At 35.9% G+C, this 21803-nt stretch overlaps 1 protein-coding gene across 2 annotated transcripts in view; it reads left to right on the plus strand.

Annotated features, from left to right (window-relative positions):
* Nucleotides 1-21803, plus strand: part of RRAS2 (RAS related 2) — a 71299-nt gene that overhangs the window by 17812 nt on the left and 31684 nt on the right. The window lies entirely within an intron of this gene.

The following is a 21803-nucleotide window of genomic DNA, read 5'->3' on the forward strand; positions in this document are numbered from 1 at the left end:
TGCTTTGGTTATAATAGAACTGCCCTTACTTTGATGGGGGTCATGATATTCTTCATACCTGCATTGATAATGTCTCTTTCCAAGCTGGAAGACAAGAGTGTGATATTCTTTTTTTAATGGGGTAGGGAACTCATTCCCACAATAGATAATAAATAAATCCTGCCATTCCATGGAATTTTCTAAATTGCTTAAAAAATAAGAAAAAACCCGTTTGGTCCAATACTGTTCATTATATTTAAAAACCTGATTTATGTGTAGTTTTTTGGGGAGGGTTTTATAGAGTTTCTAATTATTATATCATAATTTCTAAGGTAGTGAGAATCTTGATTCATTGTGGAATTTAGAACAAATTACTTAGTTGTAGAGGTTCATTTCATTATAAATAGACTGAAAGAGTCGTGTTATTTCAGCATTGTTAATACTTAAGTTCTGTAGTAAAAGCATTTAATGAATTATAAAAAGTTACTTGGCCACATTTTTAACCTTTTAAAATTATTCTCAAGAATTTTTATAGTACCTAGTAATACTTACGTTTTCTGATGTTTTGCGTTTGTGTAATACTTCCGTTTTCAGAGACTTTTTGTGTACATGGTTTTCTTTTAATACCAGCAATGACCCTTTATGATGGCAAGGTGGTGATCATGGTCATTGTTATTTCCATCCTATAGAAGAGGAAATGGAGGTTTGGGAGGGAGCAATTTACCCAAGGTTCTCTAACCAAGTAAGCAGTGAAGCTGAGATTGGTTTTCCCAACTCCTAAGACACACCAGTCTTCTTACTATAGACTACGAATTGGAGCAAGAATCCCAACACCTACTAGAGGAGAACTGAAAGGAGTGATACATTCTCATTTAATGGATGAAATTCTATTGCCTGACTGTTACCAGTATGAATGGGGAGGGGCACTGAATTTGGGGAGAGGGAGAGGGAAAGAGTAAATGAGACGCACACTTGATGACTTGATGGGTTTCTACTAAAACTGTTGATGAAGACACTGTTGAAAGCTGGTGTGGGGACGGAGATTTGTAGTGCATCCTCTGTAAACACAGCTTCGGAAGGTCGAGGTGTTTATTCCCTTTATGGATATATCACTGTTGAAATGTATGAGAATGACAAACCACAGATTTAGGTTCTGTATTGATTACCTCTTGGGGTAGGGACGGGGAGGAGGGGGGAATAGGATTGTCAAGGGACAGATAAAGTTCTAGACTTGTTGCTAATATTTAATTTCCTAACTTGGGAAGTAGGTATTCATATTCTTAATATTTTTTCTTCATAAAACTTTCTGAGTTATTTTATAGTTAATGAAGGACAATAATGTACTCTGAATTGACTTAAATATGTAGTCAAATGGAAACTTAGCTTTTCATTTGATGTTCAAGGTCTCATGACTTGGTTGACAAGACAGTGTGTTCTTTAGGGGTTTTCCTTCAGGGTGGGAAACAGTTTTTTCCCCCTGGCCATTCTAACAGCAAATAAAAGTTGAGTATAATTCTTATTACAATAAAATGTTCGTATTTGATTTTGTGAACAAAACTGTTTTGTGTGGATATGTTTGTATAAATGTGTTGTGATTTGCTTCTAAAAGTATTCTACACCATTTTTGAACATTTTCCAAAGCACTGCCTCTCATTGCGTATTGGTTACAGGAACTGGTGATTAATTTTGCCTTACATTTCTTGTATGAAGAAGTGATACTTTAACTTTTCCCGTCAGAAATTCTTAATACTATTTGTAGATACACAGAATGATTGCTCACCTAATGTGGTTTTAGGTAGGTGTGACTAAGGATTAAAAGACGATCTAGAGTTTATATATACTAGACCTGTTCTCTGTGATATACTGATGATGTTTTGGCTCATTTATAAAATGGGTGACTTTTGGTCTGAGAACATGTTTCTTCAGGAGTTGATAATTTTAGGTGGGGTAGGATTATTTATTTTAAAAAATGTTTTACAGTTTTGGTGGCCTTGTGAAAGAAAGGAATTTTATTTCTAAGTTTGGATGATCATGGGATTAGAAAAAATGCTCTTGGTGGTTATTCATCTAAAAAGCTTTGCCTTTATTTGGGTACTTGTGCTTTTTGGAGAGGTAAAATGGGAGTGAGAAAAGACACTGTGTTTTCCAATGTGAAAGTATGTATTCTGAGATGTTGCTAATTCTCTTAAAGAAATTGATTGAAAACATGTCATTTAAGGGCACCTTTAGATTTATAGATTATAATGTGTGCTTAAGAGGAAGTGGGTGGGATGGGGTGGGTAAGAGGTGGAAGGCTGGGGAAGGTGGAATTAATGTTCTTGTTTCTGAGTTTAGAGGTTTGAATTATCTTTTTCTTTTTTTTTGGAGAGTACCTACAAATGAATTCATGGTGTATGTTGGGGGTTTCATGGTGTGGTTTTTTGGTAGATTCTGAGTGTCATCTAAGGGCTAGACTCTTAAGTGGTATTGATTTTTGAGAACTTGAGAAAGTGTTTTTTCTTTTTTAAGATTTTATGTATTTATATATTTGAGAGAGGGAGCACAAGCAGGGGGAGCAGCAGAGGCAGGCTCTCCACCAAGCAGAGAGCCCAATGTGGGGCTCAATCCCAGAACCCTGGGATCATGACCAGAGACAAAGGCAGACGCTTAATGACTAAGCCACCCAGGCACCCCTGAGAAAGTGTTTTTCTTTTGGCATAGTTTAATTTTATAGGTTTTCTTTCTCTGGTGTCTCCTCAAAAACAGAGCCATTCTTCCATTCCAGTGGCAAGTGGAAGTTGTGGTCCATTAGGACTTTCGAAGTAAAATTTGGAAAATTTTCTACATGCAGGGTTTCCTTAAACTTTTTTGTACAAAGGACTCTTTTTGGCAGTCTGGTAAAACGTATGGACTCCTCAGAATACAGTTTTTTAAATATATAAAGTATGTAGGTTTATAAAGGAAAGCAATTACATTTAAATCCAGTTATTGAAATACTAAAAATGAAAGTCTTCCTTTTTAACTCATGTTGAGTGTAAATGCTATTCTGATTTATCTGTTGTATGAGATATCTCTGATTTCTGTTGGTGACCACCACAGGTACTGCTATGGTGGTTGATTGAAGGAAATGCTGTATTTCAGTTAGAGGTTAGTGCAAAAAAATTTCTTTTCCTCCATTCACACTTTTGAATGAAGATTTAAACCCTGGAACCCTTTTTTAATGTAGTGAAAAAGTGTCAGGACTTAGAGCCAGCTAACTATGAAATTGAGTCTCATATTCACTACTTAGCTACTGTGTATTACTTTCCCAGTCCTGAGCTTTAATTTCCTCATCAGTGTAATGGAAATGATAATAGTACTTGTGGGATTTTAAGCCTGCTGTACTTAGAACACCCACAAAAATACTACAATCCCACAAGTACTATTACTATCTCCATCTGCTATCATAGTGTACTGCTATTGTCATTTTACCAGTTTGAGCGAAGTATTAAAACCTTTCTTTCCTTTATGTGTCTTTACTCTCCCTAGCTTATAATTATTTTTTGGTGCTTTATTTACATACATATAGAACCACATTGAACAGTATTATAATTTTGCTTCAACCGTCGAGCATACTTTAGAAAATTAAAGAGAAGGAAAGTCTGTCATACTTGTCCATATTTTTGCTGTGTCCATTCTTCCTTCCTTCTTTCCTGAGGTTCCTTCTTTTTTTGTTTCCTTCCTGTTCAGAGAACCTCTTTGGCCATTCTTTTAGAGTAAGTCTGCTGGTGATAGAGTCTCTGTATTTGATTTATCTTTATTCCTGAAGGCTATTTTTTTTTTTTTTTCCTGGATGTAGGATTCTGGGTTGATAATTCTTTTTTGTTTAGCACCCAAAAATTGCATCATATCTGGTTTCTATGGTTTCTGATGAGAGATCTGTAGTCATTCTAATTGTTTTTTTCTTTTAGGTAATATATTTTTATGTCATTGGCTTTTTTCCCCCCTGTCATTGTCTTTTTAAGACTTTCTTTTTAGTTTTTAGAAGTTTACTTATGTTGTATCTAGGTGTGGATTTCTTTGGGTTTTTTCCTTTTTAGGATTTGCTTAGCTGCTTGACTGCAGGTTTTTGTGTTGCCAAATTTGGGAAGTTTTCAGCTACTATTTCTTCAAGTATTTTCTCAGTTGCTCTCCTCTCCTGGTATTCTGATAATGTGAATTTTAGATCTTTTGTTATAGTTCCTCTGGGCCTTAAGGTCCTATTCATTTTCTTGTATTCCAGTTTATTTCACTCAGTTTTTCAGATTGAGTAGTTTCTATTGTTTTATCTTTCACTGCATTGAATATTTCTTCTTTCCTTCCATTTTGCTATTAGGCCATCCTTTGGACTTTTTATTTTGGTTATTCTATTTTCCAGCTTAAGTTCATATTTTGTTCTTTAAAATATATTTGTTTGCTGAGACTTTGATTTCTTTTCTGAGACTTTTTTTTCATTTATTTCAAACATGTTTGAATATTCTATCAAGATAACTTTAATGTCTTTGTCGGATGATTCTAACATCTCTCATTGTGTTGTTGGTGTCTTTTGATTATTTTTGTCTTTCTGTTTGAGATCTTCCTGGTTTTGGATTTTCTAATTGAAACCTTGCACATTTGCATACTTTGTTCTGAGGCTTTGGGTTGTACTCAAACCATTTATTCTAGTTGACTAGAAGAAGGAAGATGGAGGTGCTGCCTCATTACTGCCAGGTAGAGATAGATGTTTACATTCTCCACTGAACCTCCACTGAAACCTGATGTTGGAGGACACTGTTTATTACTCCTGGCTGGGGTGGAAGTGAGGGCTTCCCTACATAATCTTCCTTTGATACTATTAGGGAAGAGTTCATTACATTGTTAGGCAAGAGTTCATTACTGGCTGCATGGGTGAAACCCCTGGCCCCCTGCTTGGCCTTCTCTGACACCATCCCATTGGGATGTTTATAGCCTTGAGAGTATAGTTCTGGATTCCCCACAGGGACTTTGCAGGTGGGGGTGTGAGTGGGACTCCAGTGGCTTTTTTTTGTTTGTTTGTTTAAGAGAAAGAGAGCATGCATATGCAAAGGGCAGGGACCGGGAGAGGAGAGATAAGGCTCCATAGATGGAGCCTGACATGGGATTCAATGGGGGGTTTCATCTAGGGTGGTGAGCCAAAATCAAGAGTGTGACGATTAATGGACTGAGCCACCCAGGTGCCCCACACAGTGGTTGGGTTTTTTGGTTGTGTGTGTGTGTGTGTGTGTGTGTGTGTGTGTGTGGTGTTTGACTGGTTATTGTCTAAAAGTTTTCCATCTTTTGGGTTGCCCTTTTCATAGTCCCTTGGTCAGGAAAAGCATGCTTTTGTTGGGATTCTTTTTGTTTGCTTCCAGGTTGGAGGCTTTTTCAAGTCAATTTCTGGCATTTTCAAGGTTAAAGAAAATAAAAAAAACCCACAAGGGACTCACCACAGTTTTGTTCCTTGATTTGCAAAGGATTAGCACTGCCTCCTCTTTAACTTTGAGTCTTCTTAATGTTTGTTTTTTGTGTATAGTTTCAAGTTTTACTTTTGCTTATCAGGAGGAATGGAGAAAGTTTGTATACTCCATCTTCCCAGAAGGAAAAGTCCTTTTAAGTTTTTTTTTGTTATGTTAAATAATGCTGTAACTAATATTTTCCTCCTGTGTTTTTATTCTGTTTTTAAAATTTCTCTTGACTTTCAGCTTAACAATGGATTAATATTACATTTATATCTCTTGATTCACATTGCAAGTCATTATGCCATTCAGCTTGATTTTGTAATTAGTTCAGCTCTGTACCTATCATGTTTGAGATGCTTCAGGGGAGGCTGTGTGAAGGCATGTATTATCCATATTTATGACTGGAGGAGTAGTTTAGTAAAGAGATCTAGGCAGAGAGAGATGTGGGAATATAAAGTAATAGACGACTGTTGTGGGTAACTTCTGTAGATGAGGCTTACCCATGTGGAGGAGAGGTTATCATAGCTCAAGATGGAACTCTGGAAAAGAGGACAGGAGGAGGAAGAGGAACAGAATGACTGAGGAGAATGCACTGGAGAACTAGAGACAAAAGCCATATTAGGTATTGCAGAAAGAGAGCTTCAAGAAATGTTTTGAGTGCTGAGTAGGTCCCATCTTAGATTGGTTAAGTAATCTAAGCATGAAAATTCTAAGATTGGCAATGAATAGGTCACAGAGAGCAGTATTAGTGGAATGATGGAAATAGAAGCCAGACTACAGTGAATGGGAGGTTAAGAAAAATGTTGATGGAGGAGAAAGAAGGAAGGTAAAAGGGGCACCTGGGTGGCTCAGACGTTAAGTGTCTGCCTTCGGCTCAGGTCATGATCCCAGGGTCCTGGGATCGAGCCTCGCATCAGGCTCCCTGCTCAGCAGGAAGCCTGCTTCTCGCTCTCCCTCTCCCTCTCCTACTCCCCCTGCTTGTTTGTGTTCCCTCTCTCGCTGTCTCTCTCTGTCACATAAATAAATCCTTTTTTAAAGAAGGAAGGTAAAAACCTGGGGTGCATGTGTTTTAAAATTAAAAATAAAAAAATTCTTATTTACATGCCAAAGAGGAAGATAGGAAAATACACCAGAGAAAGGGCTGTTGATGGCAAGGACCTTTGAGAAAGTGGAAGACTGACTCTAGAGCACATACTGAAGCATCAGAAGTTGAGGAGGGCAGTGATACTTTTTCTCCTAGAAAGGTGGAAAAGAGATATACTTATATATATAGTGTGATTTTGGATGAAGGAGACATTTTAGAAACAAGGGAAAGCTTGATGGGAGTCTCCACTAGAAATAGGCAAAATAATCTAGATAATAATCTAGATACATAAATGCTTTGCAGAAAATTTTTACCCAAATTGGTAATTTCATAGGTTACATTACAGCCATATCAGAATTGAATGTATTTTTTAAAAATTGCTGATACAGCAGTTCTGATATCTTAAAAATATCAATAGGTTGAGCAGTTCAAAAACAAAATACTGTGAATTTTTTTTTTAAAGATTTTATTTATTTATTTGACAGAGATCACAAGTAGGCAGAGAGGCAGGCAGAGACAGAGAGAGATGTGGAAGCAGGCTCCGCACCGAGCAGAGAGCCTGACGGGGGACCTGACCCCAGGACCCTGAGATCATGACCTGAGCTAAAGACAGAGGCTTAACCCACTGAGCCACCCAGGCACCCTACTGTGAATGTTTTAAATTACCTCTCACTGAGTAGCAAAAAGGTCTAAATAAAATAAGACATTTTTAAATGATCAAGTGACAAAGGTCAATAAAAGGTTACCTATTACAAGTAAAGGTATGGGGATGCAGATACTCTCTTACACTATTACTGAAGTTACAAATCCAAAAGCTGAATTAAGCATTCAATATCATAAACTTTGACCTAGTAGTTATTTTTCAAGGAATTTTTCCTGATATAATAATTCCTGATATAAAGCCACTATATGGTTCAAAGATTTAAATACAAAACTTATGACAATGTAACTTAATGCTAAAGTTTTAGAAATGGTTTATGTGATCAGTAGTCAAGATGGATTAAATTATGGCCCATGTTATTAAAATGAATTTTGAGACACTTTGGTAAGGAAGAAATGCTCATTGAATAGGGGAGGAGAGTAGATTATAAAAGCATATACAGTACAACACACAAGTTTAATTATGTATGTATATGGAAAAAAGGACTCAAGAGTAAACATTCCTGGATGATTTTAATTATTTTTGGTGTTTTTCTTTTCTGTGTCTGGGTTTTCTTCACTGCACTTAAAATATATCCTATAATGGGGAAAAACAACTTTAAAACTTCAGTGCTGCTGAATGCACTCTTAAGGGAGTACAGTTGGTCTAGCCGTCTGGAGTAGAGTTTGTACTTTATCAATAGCCTAGCCTTCTTCTTTGACTTGATAAGTATACCTTCAGGGATTTTTACTAAGGAAATGCGTAAGAACCATAAAGATCATTTTACAAAGATTTATTATGACATGATTTATAATAGTGACATACTATAATTGTCCTAAATAGGCCAATGGTTAAAAGATAGTTCGTTCTTCTAGTGGATGTAAAGCAGATCAATGCAGCCTATGAAAAATGATTTTAAAAATCTATATGATGAAACAGGAAGTTGCTTATACTATAATTTACACAAAGAAAAAATATAAATTGGTATGTTTTGTCCTGATTTTTCATCCTTAAAATAATAGAACAAACAATGGGAAGAAAGAGACCCAAATAATGAGTTATTTTCTTCTTTATATGGTTATAAGTTTTCTGCAGTGGTCATTTTATAATTAGAAAGTTGTAAATAAATTTGCTAATTGGTAGAAAAAACCTCTGTATGTCTTTTACTTTAGTTAGTTTCTCTGTTATATGGTAAGCACAGAATAGACTAAAATCAGGATTTTTTTTTATCACTTAAAAGCTTAGAAAAACATCTCTCAATGTGGCACACTTCTTTTTCTATGATCAGATTTTTTTGTATTGTTACATCTTTTATAGGGAATCTATGTCTTGGTTTCTGTTTTGCTCCAGTGATAATGTATGTGTGATTTTTTTTTAAATTAAAAAACTTAGTGAAATATTAGTGACAATTTCATTAAAAATATAATTTTTTACCTTATTGTATGCAAAGATGTAAGTAATAAAAGGTATGTAAAACAAAAAGTAAAAGCTTCCTGCTACCCATTCATTCCACTCCTGTTTGCCTTCTCATTCTCTGCTTGTAACCATGTATGATAAAATGCAACCGTATTCAGTGTATTAAGTGGGTTTTGATAAATCTGTATGTCAAAACTATGTAACCATTACCACAAGCAAGATATAGACTATTTTGTCACCCCAAGAAAGTCCCTTGTGTCCTTTCCCAATTAATAATCTCCAGAAGTAACCTCCTTATTGACTTGAATCACTATAGTTTAATTTCGCCTGTTTTGGACTCTATATTATAGAATTATATAGCATGCACTCCTTTGTACCTTGGGATTTTTTGGGATTCATCCATGATATTGCTTGTTTTGGTAGTTTGTTCCTATTTGTTGCTTGGTAGTGTTCTATATTATGATATACTGCATTTTATGTGTCTGTTTCCTTGTTGATGGAACATTTGGGTTGTTACCAGTTTTTAGGAACTATGAATAAAGCTGCACTGAACATTCATATATATATTGGTGTATGGATTCATAATTTCATTTCTCTTGGATTATAAACCATGTTGTGGATTATTAGGTCATGTGTTTAACTTTGGCAGTTTCTTGTGAAATGGTTGGACCATTTTTTATTCCCACCAAAGATGTATGGAAGTCCTAGTTATTTTGAGTCCTTGGTATTTTAGCCAATCTGATGGATGTATAGTGGTATCTCACTGTAGTTTTAATTTGCTTTTCTCTGAATGATGACATCGAACATCTTATTAGGTGCACGTTGGCTATGTGTCTGTTCAAATCCTTTGTCTTTTTAAAAAAATTGGGTTGCTTGTGTTACTGAGTTGTAGACTTACTACATTTGGAATACAAGTCCCTTGTCAGCTGTGTGTATTGTAAATATTTTTTCCTTGCGTTTTTGTTTCTTCCTATTTATTATTTACTTTTGTTGAGATATAATTGAGATATAACATTATGTTAGTTTCAAGGGTACAGCATAATGATACAGTATTTGCATATGTTGTGAAATGATCACTATAGTAAGTCCAGTTAACATCTGTCTCCATACAGATTTCTTCCCTTTTACATATTCCTGTTTCTCTAGTTGTACTGCTTGGGCCAGAATTTTTAAACTTTTAAAATAACAAAATAGTTAAGATCAAAATGAATGCAGTAGATGTCCTTGTTTGCTACTGCTTTTTTTCCCCCTGACATCATATGAAATATAAATTTTTCGTAATGTTAAGTATTCTTAATTAACATATCCTATTAGTGTTTTTATTGAATGTTATTTTTAGCAATGTAATTTTATCAGATGCTCCTTTTGCATCTGTAGAAGAGGATCCTATTTGTTTTTGCTAATATCATTATTAGTGATATCCCTTGATGTTGAAGTGGTAAGAAATACCTAGGATATGCATCGCTTCAGTAGGATGTATTAGTACACTGAGGAATTTTATATACTGTTGTTTCACTTGGTAAGCTTCTGGTTTATTTTATTAAATTGTATGGGTATTGTTTTATTTCCATTTTCTGGATACATAAAACCTGTGATCAAGGTCATATTTGTCTTGTAGGATGAATGGGATGGTGTGTTCATCTTCACGTTCTTCGAGTGTTTTAAATTTTGCATTTAAAAAATCTGAACTTAACCACTGTTGTCATTAATCCAGATACTCATTTTGTTCATAGTTCTTACTTAGACAGTGTTATTCGTTTTATCTACTGTTAATTGAGGTTTTTATTTCTTGAGATAACATCTTTGTGTGTAAATATGTGTTTTTCTTTTTCTTTTTTTTTTTTTTTTTTAAAGATTTTATTTATTTGTCATAGAGAGCGAGCGAGAGCGAGCACAGGCAGACAGAGTGGAAGGCAGAGTCAGACGGAGAAGCAGGCTCCCTGCGGAGCAAGGAGCCCGATGTGGGACTCGATCCCAGGACGCTGGGATCATGACCTGAGCCGAAGGCAGCTGCTTAACCAACTGAGCCACCCAGGCGTCCCATTTTTTTTTTTTTAATTCTGTGTAAAAATATTACCATAGTGAAGCTTTTCAGTTTTATTATATGGCTGTACATAGAGTATCTTATTTTTGGTACAGCCTCTTGCCCTTGAATATATATATTATCTGAACTTTTTTTTGAGGACTACCACTTGCCAATATACTGCCTCTTTTTCAGGGAATCTAAGATGATGAAGCCATTCCTGCCCAGTGCTCCTCATTTATATTTTCTAGAATGGTACCCACCCTTGTCCCAAAGTGCCAGCTCTTAAACTGTCAGTGCTATCAATTGATAGATCTTTGTATTTATCCTTAATTATTATGTTCTATTTTCTTTTGGGTTTAATAGTTTTCTAAAATCTTGTATTTTGTTACTTTGTTTTTCTCTTTTGATGAACACATTCAGAATTATGATTTCACCTCTGAATACTGCATTAGTCATTTAGTATTTGTAGAAATCCCGTTTTAATTTTGTGAATTAAAATTTTTTCTCATTTGAATTGTTTATTATAGTATATAGTTGAAATTTAAGTTTTGGTTGATTTCTGCCTTTTTGTTCTGTTTTTAGCATTGTGGCTAGGGATCTGGAATTTCTGGACATCGGAGAAGGTATATTTCTTTTCTTTGGTGCAGGGAGAGATCCAAGTGTTGAGGGGCCCAAAGCTTGTGTAGTTTTGGTGTCCCTCTTTAAGAGGGAACACAGAATTGTGTACACAGATGAATATTTGTTTAGAATGAGAAAAGAAGTCATTTGTATAACCGAAGGGCCTCAGGGCCCAATCTTCATTCATTTTGTGGCACATCTGCCTATGCTTTAAAGTATAAAATTTGGTTTAGGTCCATTGAAACTTCATTAATCTTATGTGCTTTGTGTCCTGCACTTTTGACTACATGCTGTAGATAATATTTTTTTCCACCTTTCGGTGCTTCTAATAGTTTTTGTGTTGATACTTTCTGTTGCCTAAATAATACCATTTACATTGTTGCGTATTGGCATTTAAAAATCTCTCTATAGCTGTTGTCCAATAAATTTTACCATGTTTGATATTGATGTTTTCATACTTGCATTCCTCTGTTGACTAAATTTGATGCATTTTTTTCCTCACTCTTTTGTTGTTTTATAAGCACTGCATTGTTACATTTTATTTAAAAAGAAATCCTGTTGAGTTTCTTTTGTAATAAAGCCACTTAAGGGGATCATGATTAGTAGTTTGGCTTCTTTGTATTTTTCCTTACTTGCTTTCTCATGTTTGACTTGTGTTTTAGTTCCTTCATTTCATGGTGACTTAAGGAGTGGCATTTATTTTCATTACCTGTAGTGTGGGTGGGGAGTAAGTCAAGCTTTCGCCTTGAGGTTTTTTGTTTTGTTTTTTTTTTCAACTCGCATGAGTTGTGGTTGTGGGCAAGAAGTATGTATGAATCTATGAAGAGCTAGTTGGAAGACATTGAAAGTATGTAATGCACATTTTCTTTTTCCCTAAAGCATTTAGAGATTTGTTAAGTAGGGGAGAATTTATTTTGTCTAGGTTTTATTGTATGACTTTGTATTGTCACAGTTCTGTAGCAGTTTCACTGATGACTTCAGAATGAAATCAACTGAGAATTGATAAGATAATCAGTATTTTCCCGGAGTAAAATTTTAATCCTCATAGCCTTCTGGGTTTTTTTAGAGTGCGTGTGTGTGCGTGTGTGTGCGCATACGCATGTGTGCGTGCACACGCTACTGCAGACTTAGTTTCCTTCGTTTGTTAGTGCAAATTAAAAGGTAGTTTTGGTAGTATTGATAAAAATGCTTCTGATGTGAACATAATACTTCTTGCCTCTTGTAATGTTAGTAATGGCAAGTTGTATTTATTTTTTAAGCACGTGGGAGGGGCATGAAACTAGTTTGCCTCCGTGGGACTCTCTTTCCCATTGGAATGAAAGCTAGATAGAATGATAATTTTTGCACTCTTAAACTCTGAAGAAGACAACTTCCTCTATTTTGCATTTTTGGGTGGTGGTTATAGCACTTGTTTTGAGGTTTGACCACCCTTTGTTCAGATATTTTTATTTTTACATACCACTTTGCGTTACACTTAGTGGTGTTTTAACTATTATAACAGCTTGTATAATGAAATTCATACATGCATATTATATCTTAAAACTACTGTTGTTTTGACTTAATCTGTATTGACTGGTTTATTCTGTTTATGCTTCATCTGAGTTTTTTTTCTTAAGACAAGTGAATGCCTAGTTTTCCACATCTGAACAAAAAAGCCAAATCATACTCTTAATAGATTTGCAATGTTTGTTTTCTCTGCTCAACATGTAAATTATTTAAGATATGACATGAGTTTCAACTGCTTGATTGCTCTGTGTCCCTACCCTCCCTCCCCCAAACACCCCATCAGAGGGATGGTCTTTTTTCTTTCTTTCTTTTTTTAAAATGAAATTTATATTTGCAGTTTGCTTTCATTGCTCCACTGCTGTACACTAAACATAAGTCTGGGTGGCACATGTTACAATGTCCTTTCAAATGCTCAGGATCCCATGGTAGTATAATATTTAGTCTCTGTAGGTAGATAAGACTGGTAGATGCTTCTGGTTGTTGGCCAGAAGCATCCAGTTAGCACTGTTGTGCCAAGAACTGTGAAGAGAAGGAACAGCAAAGACTGATGGAGAGAGCCCCACATTCAAGAGCAATAATGACTGCCTACTTTTTATGGAGCAACATGACAGAAGTTTGAAGTCACATACTAAAAATGTAAGGGTTTGAGTGCTCAGAGGGTCTCAAACTGAAATTCAGGGCTCATTTGGAATCTGAAGTTAGGTGAGGGCAGCTGTGGGAAATAAGAAACAAGGTAGAGAAGGGGCAGTTTTGAGCACAGCCAGTGTGCTCTAAACACAGGAGAGAACAGACATTTTGCCCTTGCTGGAAACTATATCCTAAATTGAACTGGAGCTCTGATTTTGTTACGTGAGCGGGAATAAAGGTTTAGAGAACTTTTACCATTTCTTTCTATTTACTTATTTATCACCACTGTTTAGCTTTCAGAGGTCTAAATTGCTGAACAAATTTCAGGATCAGTGAAACTTGATAATTAAGAATTAAGCAACATGTAAAATAGTTAACAACTATATATTTCCTGGCACAGAAATTCAGCATACAAAATGCTAGAAATTATGTAATGACAGCAACATTTTATTTTATTTGTTTTTAGAAAAAGATTTTATTTGTTTGACAGAGAACAGTGACACAGAGAGAGCGTGCGTGCATACAAGCAGGGCGAGTGGCAGAGGGAGAAGTAGACTCCCTGCTGAGCAGAGAGCCCAATGCGGGGCTCAATCCCAGGACCCTGGGATCATGACCTGAGCCGGAGGCAGATGCTCAATGACTGAGCCAGCCAGGCACCCCTAACAGCAACATTTTAGAAGCTATATAACCTAATAGTTACTTGTGGATTTAAGCTGTTGCTCTTTCTTGTTTTGTGAGAAATAAATAAAGCATCAGGCATATACACTGAGATTTTCAGATTTGTACATATTCTGTCGAAGCCTTCGCTACTATTTTTGGGTTGTATGCCATAGGGTAATAAGGTCATTTTTAGTGCTATTTAAGGAGAGAAAACCAAATTATGTTGGAGAGGATCTTATATGTTAATGTTTCGCTGGATGCTTTTCTTTAATATTCCCAGATAGAAAGCCTTAAATTTGAGGAATTAGACTGAGAGAAGCCTAATGAAATTCTAAATTCCGTCCTCTCTCAAAATGGGATCAGTTGCTGTTCTTTCTCTAACCCCTACTCCATTCCATATTGCACAGTAGTATTTCATGCAAAAAATTATTTTACAAACCAAATCGAAGATACAATGGAGGAAGAGACCATTGTACATATGGTCTCTTGTATGACAGCAAACAAAAATTTCTTTTATACACTAAAAACATGTGTTAACATTTCTATCAGAAAGCCTAAAAATGTTATTCTGGTTCATATAGAAGACTTAAAGGAATAGAAAAGAACACTGTATTCTTGGATTTGAAATTGCAAGCTCTTAACTATGTCAATTCTAAAAGTTCATCTATAAACTTAATGGCATTCTAAAATTTAAAAAAAGCTAAAAGGACTAAAAAATACTCCAGCGGTTACTCTGTTGTCAAGTATTAGTGTAAGTCATTTTGTAGATGATTTAGATGAAGCTGAGAGAAATCAATAACCTCTCTAAGGTCACAAAGCTAGAAGTGATGGAAGCAAGGCTTCACGACAAGATGAGTTTGAGGGCTCAGACCTAAGAATAATATTTAGTAAGCACTTATATCATTAAGCATTACTATTCCAAGCAAAGCACTGTTTTTTTTTTCAGTTAGGATAACATCTAAATATGTTTAGAAAATAAGACTGTGAGACTTTTCTAGAGAGTTTCTAGAGATAGTGCATGCTGTATTTATAGATTTATAGGTCCTTTATAATTCCCTCCGCCCATTTTCATTTTTCTTGTCTACATAAGCAGTTGTTCCATCACCTTTTATTGATTAGTCCATCTTTCCCCCATGATCTGCTCTTCTTTATATGTTGGATTTCATATACTTGGATTTTTTTTGGCTGTCTATTCAGTTCCGTTAGTCTTTTTGCCTATTCCTGTGTCAGTTCCATTCTGTCTTCATTTTGTAAATGGTTAGGATAAGCCTCACTGCTGTGTTCATTCAATAAAAATACCATTGAACAAATATTTGTGGCCAGGACTGTGTACTAGGAACTGTGTAACTTCTGGCAGAACAGCACTGAACAAAACAATTCTTATGGAGCTTACTCTTGTAAAGAATTTCTTGGGTATTTTTCCTGTTCATAAATTTTACAACTATCAGGTTTTTCTGGTTCTGTTGAGTTCAGTGACAAATCCAAAAGCTTTTTAATTTTATTTTTATTTATTTTAGAGATAGAGAGTGGGGGAAGGAGAGGGATAAGCAGACTCTGTGCTGAGTGTAGAGCCCAGTGTGGGGCTGGATCCCAGGACCCTGAGATCACAAACCAAGAGTCAGATGCTCAGCCAACTGAGGCACCCAGGCATCCCAACTTTTTTATTTTAAATTGTATCATAATAAGGAAATTGACCTTTTTGACAATTCTGTCCATGAACATACATATGTCAGGTCATACGTCTTTGGCCTTTATTTAAAGCTTTATAGTTTCTTTCCATAAAGGTCTAGAATATATTTTATTAGATTTACTCCTAGTTACCATATATTTGCTGCAAATGGTATCGTCTGTTTGACTTAAGTTTTATAATAGCCTATATGCAGAAATGGCCTTTTTTGGGAGGGAAGTCTAGGAGTTCTATAGATTTCGGTATCCAAACACCTTGTAGAACTCTGTTTCCAGAATATTATGTGTATTTTGTAGGATTTTCTGTATTAATAAATATATCATCAAATAATTTTTCAACTCTTACTGTGTTGGTTAGGACTTTCAAATTTAATGTATAAACATGGTAATGGTGGACATTCTTTTTTTGCTCTTGATTTTAGAGTTTCACTGTTAAAAAAATGATGTCTGCAGGTTTTTAGTTCCCTTCTAGTCCCACTTGCTATGAATTTTTAAGATGTGACATTTTCTCATGCTTTTCCTGTTATCTCTTATGATGATGTTATTTTTCCTTTAATCTGCTCATACGGTGAATTATAATTTAAAAAAAAAAAAAGTGTGTATCCTTGTATTCTTGGATTCCTGAAATACATTGGTCATAATGTATATTTTTGTTTATATACTCTTGGATTTTGTTTGCTAATGTTATATTTATGGGCTTTTGGTTTTTTTGCATCTATATTTTAGTGAAGTTGGCCTGTAATTTTCATTTTTTCTAATGTCCTTGTCTGATTTTGATACCAAGGTTATACTGGCCTCATGAGTTGGGGAGTGTTCCCTCCTTTCCTGTTCTCTGGAAGAATCTGTAATACTGGAATTACCTGCTCCTTGAAAGCTAGGCAGAACTGGCTCTTACCACTTCTGGGCCTGGTAGTATTTGTGTAGCAAGGTTCTTTTGTTTCCTAGTTTTTTCTTTCATATTGGTCCTGGGGCTATTCAGGCATTCTATTTATGCTGTCTCCAAACATGGGTGAACTTAAATAGGAGTAGGGAGGAGTTATTGATAAGAAAACACAGGAAAGGCAGAACTTTAGGAATGAGTCAGAGTTTCAATTGGGGACTACACTTTGGGCCAGAAACAAGTTGGGGGTGGGTGGATGGGGAAGAATTTAAATCTGAGATTTTTGCTCATTAAGAAGAATCCCTTCAACCAGGCTGATGTGGGCATAGGTGAGCTAATGTGGTCTTAGGAAGTTGACAGCACCCCCCACTCTCCCTACTCCCACTTATGCCTGAGTGATGGAGCAAATGTGCACTAACAGAACACAAGACACGGTAGAAGTAAGAAACAGATTTAGGTTCCATCCCTGCGCCATGTGGGGACTTGAGAGATTTTGGCATTTTTGGATCATTCTTCAGAATGTAAGTGTGGAGAATAAGGGACTTCATTGCCATCCTTGTAGAGTTTCCTACCCCATTCCACCACCTTCCCATGAAGGAAAGTGTATTGAGACAGTATGGAATTTGCTTCCAGTTAGTCATACTAGCAGAAGAGGTGAGATGGTGTGGACATTCCCCAGAGGTTTATAAGTAGTGACCTGCCTTTAGTTCTTTTCAGTTTCTCTTTTATCGTTCTGTTACTATGAAGATTAACTTGTATTTTCACCATTTTCCCATTATTTTATATCTGTTTATTTTCATAGCTGCTTTTAGGGTCTTGAAAAATAGATTTTGAAGTAAGACTTAAATTATTTAATATTTTTACTTTTGTCAATCCGTGTTATTTTATATAAACAGTATATTTTTCTGCCTTTCAGAAAAATTCCTTTTCTCTGCTTTTTATCTTCAGCTATTCTTAGCTAATGTTTTTTACATGAGTTTTTCTGTAAGCAACAAAAAATTGATTAAGGCAAATCTCTGGGCCAACCTGAAGTTTAACTTTGGAGACTAAGTATTAATGAGTTTTTACAGAAAAAAATTTTTCTTCACCTTTGTTTATAGATTGAAATTAGTGACATGAGTAAGTCAGTGAGAGTTGCTTGATGAAGTCCATTTAAAATTTTTGACTTAATTTCCAGTGTTAGAGTCCTATGACTTGACTTTAAGTAGACAGCTTGTGACTCTAGACAAGCATGCAGTCATTCTAGGTATATTGCTGCTTAAGAAAACGACTTTACAAAATGTGTTAGAACATGGGAAAAAAAGATCTTGCTCTCTTGTGGTTTTACAGGGTGCCAGAGGTTTGGTTGCTTCTATGTTTCACTAAGTTGCTTTCTGTTCAATGAGTAGGATCACCACCATGCCTCACAACTTTGCAGACTCACTGCAGAGGAAATAGCAAGAGGTAAAATGACCTCAAATGAATGTGGCTTTTTTGTGGGATGGAGTGAGTAGACAGTGCTACAACTAAATAAACAAATTATGCAGGAAGACCTTAACTCATCTTTATATTCATTTTACACTGTGAGTCCCTGCCCCCATCATTCCTTGTTCTTTAAACATTTGTACAGTGTTAGTTTGTTGTAAATATATAATGTGATTACAGTTGAGTTGTTTAGTATTTTTACAGTATTTCCCTAGTAAGCTCTTTCTTTTCCTCATTTGTGCTGACAGCTTCCTTATTGTGAGTGCCTTAAGGTAAGAGATCTTAGACTCAGTGTTAGTTCATCTTGTCATGTTGGATTCTCTTTATCCTGCAAGTTTTCATTACACAATCATTTTGTACTTGGAAAAATAAAACTGGTATTTGTAGCTCTCTACCATAAGTCATGGGTAGCATCATGACCTTTTATCAGTTCAGTATTGGGTGCTAGAGATTTTGATAACAGTTTAAAGTGGAAGGAGAAATCATTATGTATGGTAAACTTGGAGTTATCTGTGCTCTTAGACGGCAGAAGGGAATCTGGGTAGTTTTGTATCTGTGTTTATTGCAATGCCCATCATACATCCCCAGGAAACGCTTTGCCTACTGGCCAGCTTATTATCAGTGTCAGGATTGACTGAGATGTATGGAGATGGGTTGAGGTCTGGACCTTTAACTCCATAAATACAGAGAAAATAGAAGCGATACATTTATTTTGTTTTCTGAAGGTAGCTCTCAGTGTAGTTTAGTGGTTTTGGGCACAGAATCGAGCCAGACTGCATGGAATCAGTCTCTACCGCTTATTGCCTGTGGTTTTGGGCAAGTTACTTAATCTCTTCTGTCTCCTTTTCCTCACCTGTAAGATGGAGACAATAACAAGAGTGCTTACCTCCTTCATGGGCTTTTTGTGAGGTTTCAGTAACTAATGTGTGTAAAGTACTTAGTGCCTGGCACATGGTAAATATAAATTCTGTAGAGGTATTGTTGCCAAGTCAAATAAATACATGTGACTAAACATCTACCTAATGTACATGTCCCTGAGGAGTTCAGTGTGTAAAACTCAATTTTTCTGCAAGTCTGATTTGTAGTTAAATTTGAATAGCTTCAGAAGTGGGGACTGAGAGAATCAATAAGGTATCTGTGTTTGGGTTATCTTTACTGTACACTGTCTGCCTTCCTCGGGAACTATTTCTTTTGTCTAACCTGTTCCATGGCACGGCTGAGTCGAGCTCTTTTGCAGTGACCACAGCAGGGAAACTTGTCTTGGGAGATTGGGTGAGGGGCACACATCCTCCCCCGCCCTCCCCGGCCTCCGCTAGGTACATGGGTCCTGCTGTGAAACAAGGGTTTTGCTTCTCTTTTAAGAGCACCTAACTGAACAGATGCCATCTCATCCCTGGGCACTGTAGTGTTACAAGAAGTGAACGTCCAAAATAGGATTTATTAAGATAGTGATTTATTCACTCAACAAATATTTCTATAGGCCAGACTTCCTGCACAAAGCCTCTGGTTTAGAAGCATCTTCTTCTGAATTACTATTTTTTTGTTATTTTATTGGTTTAAAATTGTCTGTCTTATTTATAAATAGCTCTGTGATTATGAGACTCTGTGTTTTCACACCCTTCACAATAAATCCGATGTTTATTTGAAAGGTAGAGTTGGCCTAAATGCCCTTTATCTTGCCCTTAAGTACTTGAATTATCAGTCTTGCAAAATCCAGATGGAATCGTAGTGCTAGAAGAAACATTATTGAGTGGCTCTGGTTGTTTTCCTTAAGTTAAGTAAGCTTTTACAGGTGGGTGATTAGAAAAGTCTTATCTGGGATCATAGTTAGTATTTTTCTGGAAATGACTGCCATGTACATTTTTAATATAGACTTTATTTAAGAAAAGTTTTAAATTTATGGAAAAATTGAGAAGATAAAAACAAAGTCCCGGGGGTACCTGGGGTGGCTCAGTTGGTTAAGCACCTGCTCAGGTCATGATCCCAGGATCCTGAGGCTGAGATTTGCTTCTCCCTCTGCCTCTCCCCTCTGGCTTTTGCTTGTGCTGGTGTGTCCTCTCTCTCAAAAATAAATAAAAAAAAAAACAACAAAGTTTCCATATGTCCAGCATCGAGTTTCCCTGTTACTAACCTCTGATATTTTATGGTACACTTGTTATAATTAATGAACCAATATTGACACTTTTTTATTAGCTAAAGTTCATACTTTATTCAAGTTTCTGTGGTACCTAGTACCTCTTTTCTGTTCTGGGATTCCATCCGGATACCACATTACATTTAGTTGTCACATTTCCTTAGGCTCCTCTTTGCTGACTTTCTTTGTTTTTGGTGGCCCTGACCGTTTTGAGGAGAATTTATGAAGCATTTTGTAGAATGTCCCTCTATCAGAATTTGATGCGTTTCTTATGACTAGACTGGAGGTAAAGGTTTTTGGGAGGAAGACAGAGAGGTAAAGTGCCATGCTCATCGCATCACATCACATCAAGGGTGTATATTGTCAGCACAATTCTTACTGTTGATGTTGAGCATGGTCATCTGGCTGAGGTGGTGTGTGTGGTTTCCCTACTATAAAGCTCCTACCTCTTTTCCGGCCATGTTCCATACTGTATTCTTTGGAAGGATGTCATTGTCTGCAGCCCACATGGAAAGAGTGGGGATGCCGTGTAATTTTGAGTAAACATATCTAAATGGCGGAACCGTTTAAAAATGTCCCTAGAGGTAGTGAAATTTTTGTTTTCAACAAAAACATCACTGCTTAACCTGCGTTTGAGAGATTTGGTTTGGCAAAAATTTTCATTATCAGTGTTTTAATCTTCACTGTTGTGTGGCAGCTATTGGATATTCCTCTTTGCCTGCTTTTTGTGCCATCTATTTGATTACTTATTTTTGAAAAATAAAATGAAAGTGAAATGGGGGAGATTATTCAAAAACTCTTGAATAAAATCTGTTAGTATTTCGATCTCTACCTATTGCTTTTTCTTCCTTAAAAATATTATTTCTAAAATTGAGGGCTTGCTTGATATGTAAATTATGATTAGAGACCAGAACAGTTTAGGACCCAAAATGATCAAGGGAAAGCACCTTGTCGGAAACCCCCATGACAATAGCCTCTCCTTGTAGTTCCCATTTGTGTGTTTCAATTATAAGGCTTATGTTAAAATTAGATCAGAATTTCCATTGTAAACTCTCAATTTCATAGTTGTGTAACTGCCATACAAACTTGATTGTAAACAAAGGCCTGTAATGATGGGCCTTATTTGAGCAATTAAGGTGAGAAATTGTGAGGACTAAATTTGATTCTAAAGGTGAGTATAAAGATTTTTTTCTTACGATTTCCCAAAATTTCTACAATGGGGACATAGTTATTTTATAATTAAAAGACTAAACTAAAAATAATATGACTAATTTGTTATTATTATATGAATTTATATATATTTCTCTTTGGTAATTTTGATCATTTCTTTTTGACTACTTTCCTCAAACTTTAGAAACTTCGAACCATTAAAATCCATTTACCGGGCGCCTGGGTGGCTCAGTGGGTTAAAGCCTCTGCCTTCGGCTCAGGTCATGGTCCTAGGGTCCTGGATCAAGGCCCGCATTGGGCTCTCTGCTCAGCTGGGAGCCTGCTTCTTCCTCTCTGTCTGCCTGCTTCTCTGCCTACTTGTGATCTCCGTCTGTCAAATAAATAAATAAAATCTTAAAAAAAAATTCATTTACCTTCTGTGACTTTGTGTGTGTATGGTTTTTTTTTTTTAAACTAACAA

This window comes from Mustela nigripes, chromosome 1 (assembly GCF_022355385.1).
Source record: "Mustela nigripes isolate SB6536 chromosome 1, MUSNIG.SB6536, whole genome shotgun sequence".
Lineage (NCBI taxonomy): Eukaryota > Metazoa > Chordata > Mammalia > Carnivora > Mustelidae > Mustela > Mustela nigripes.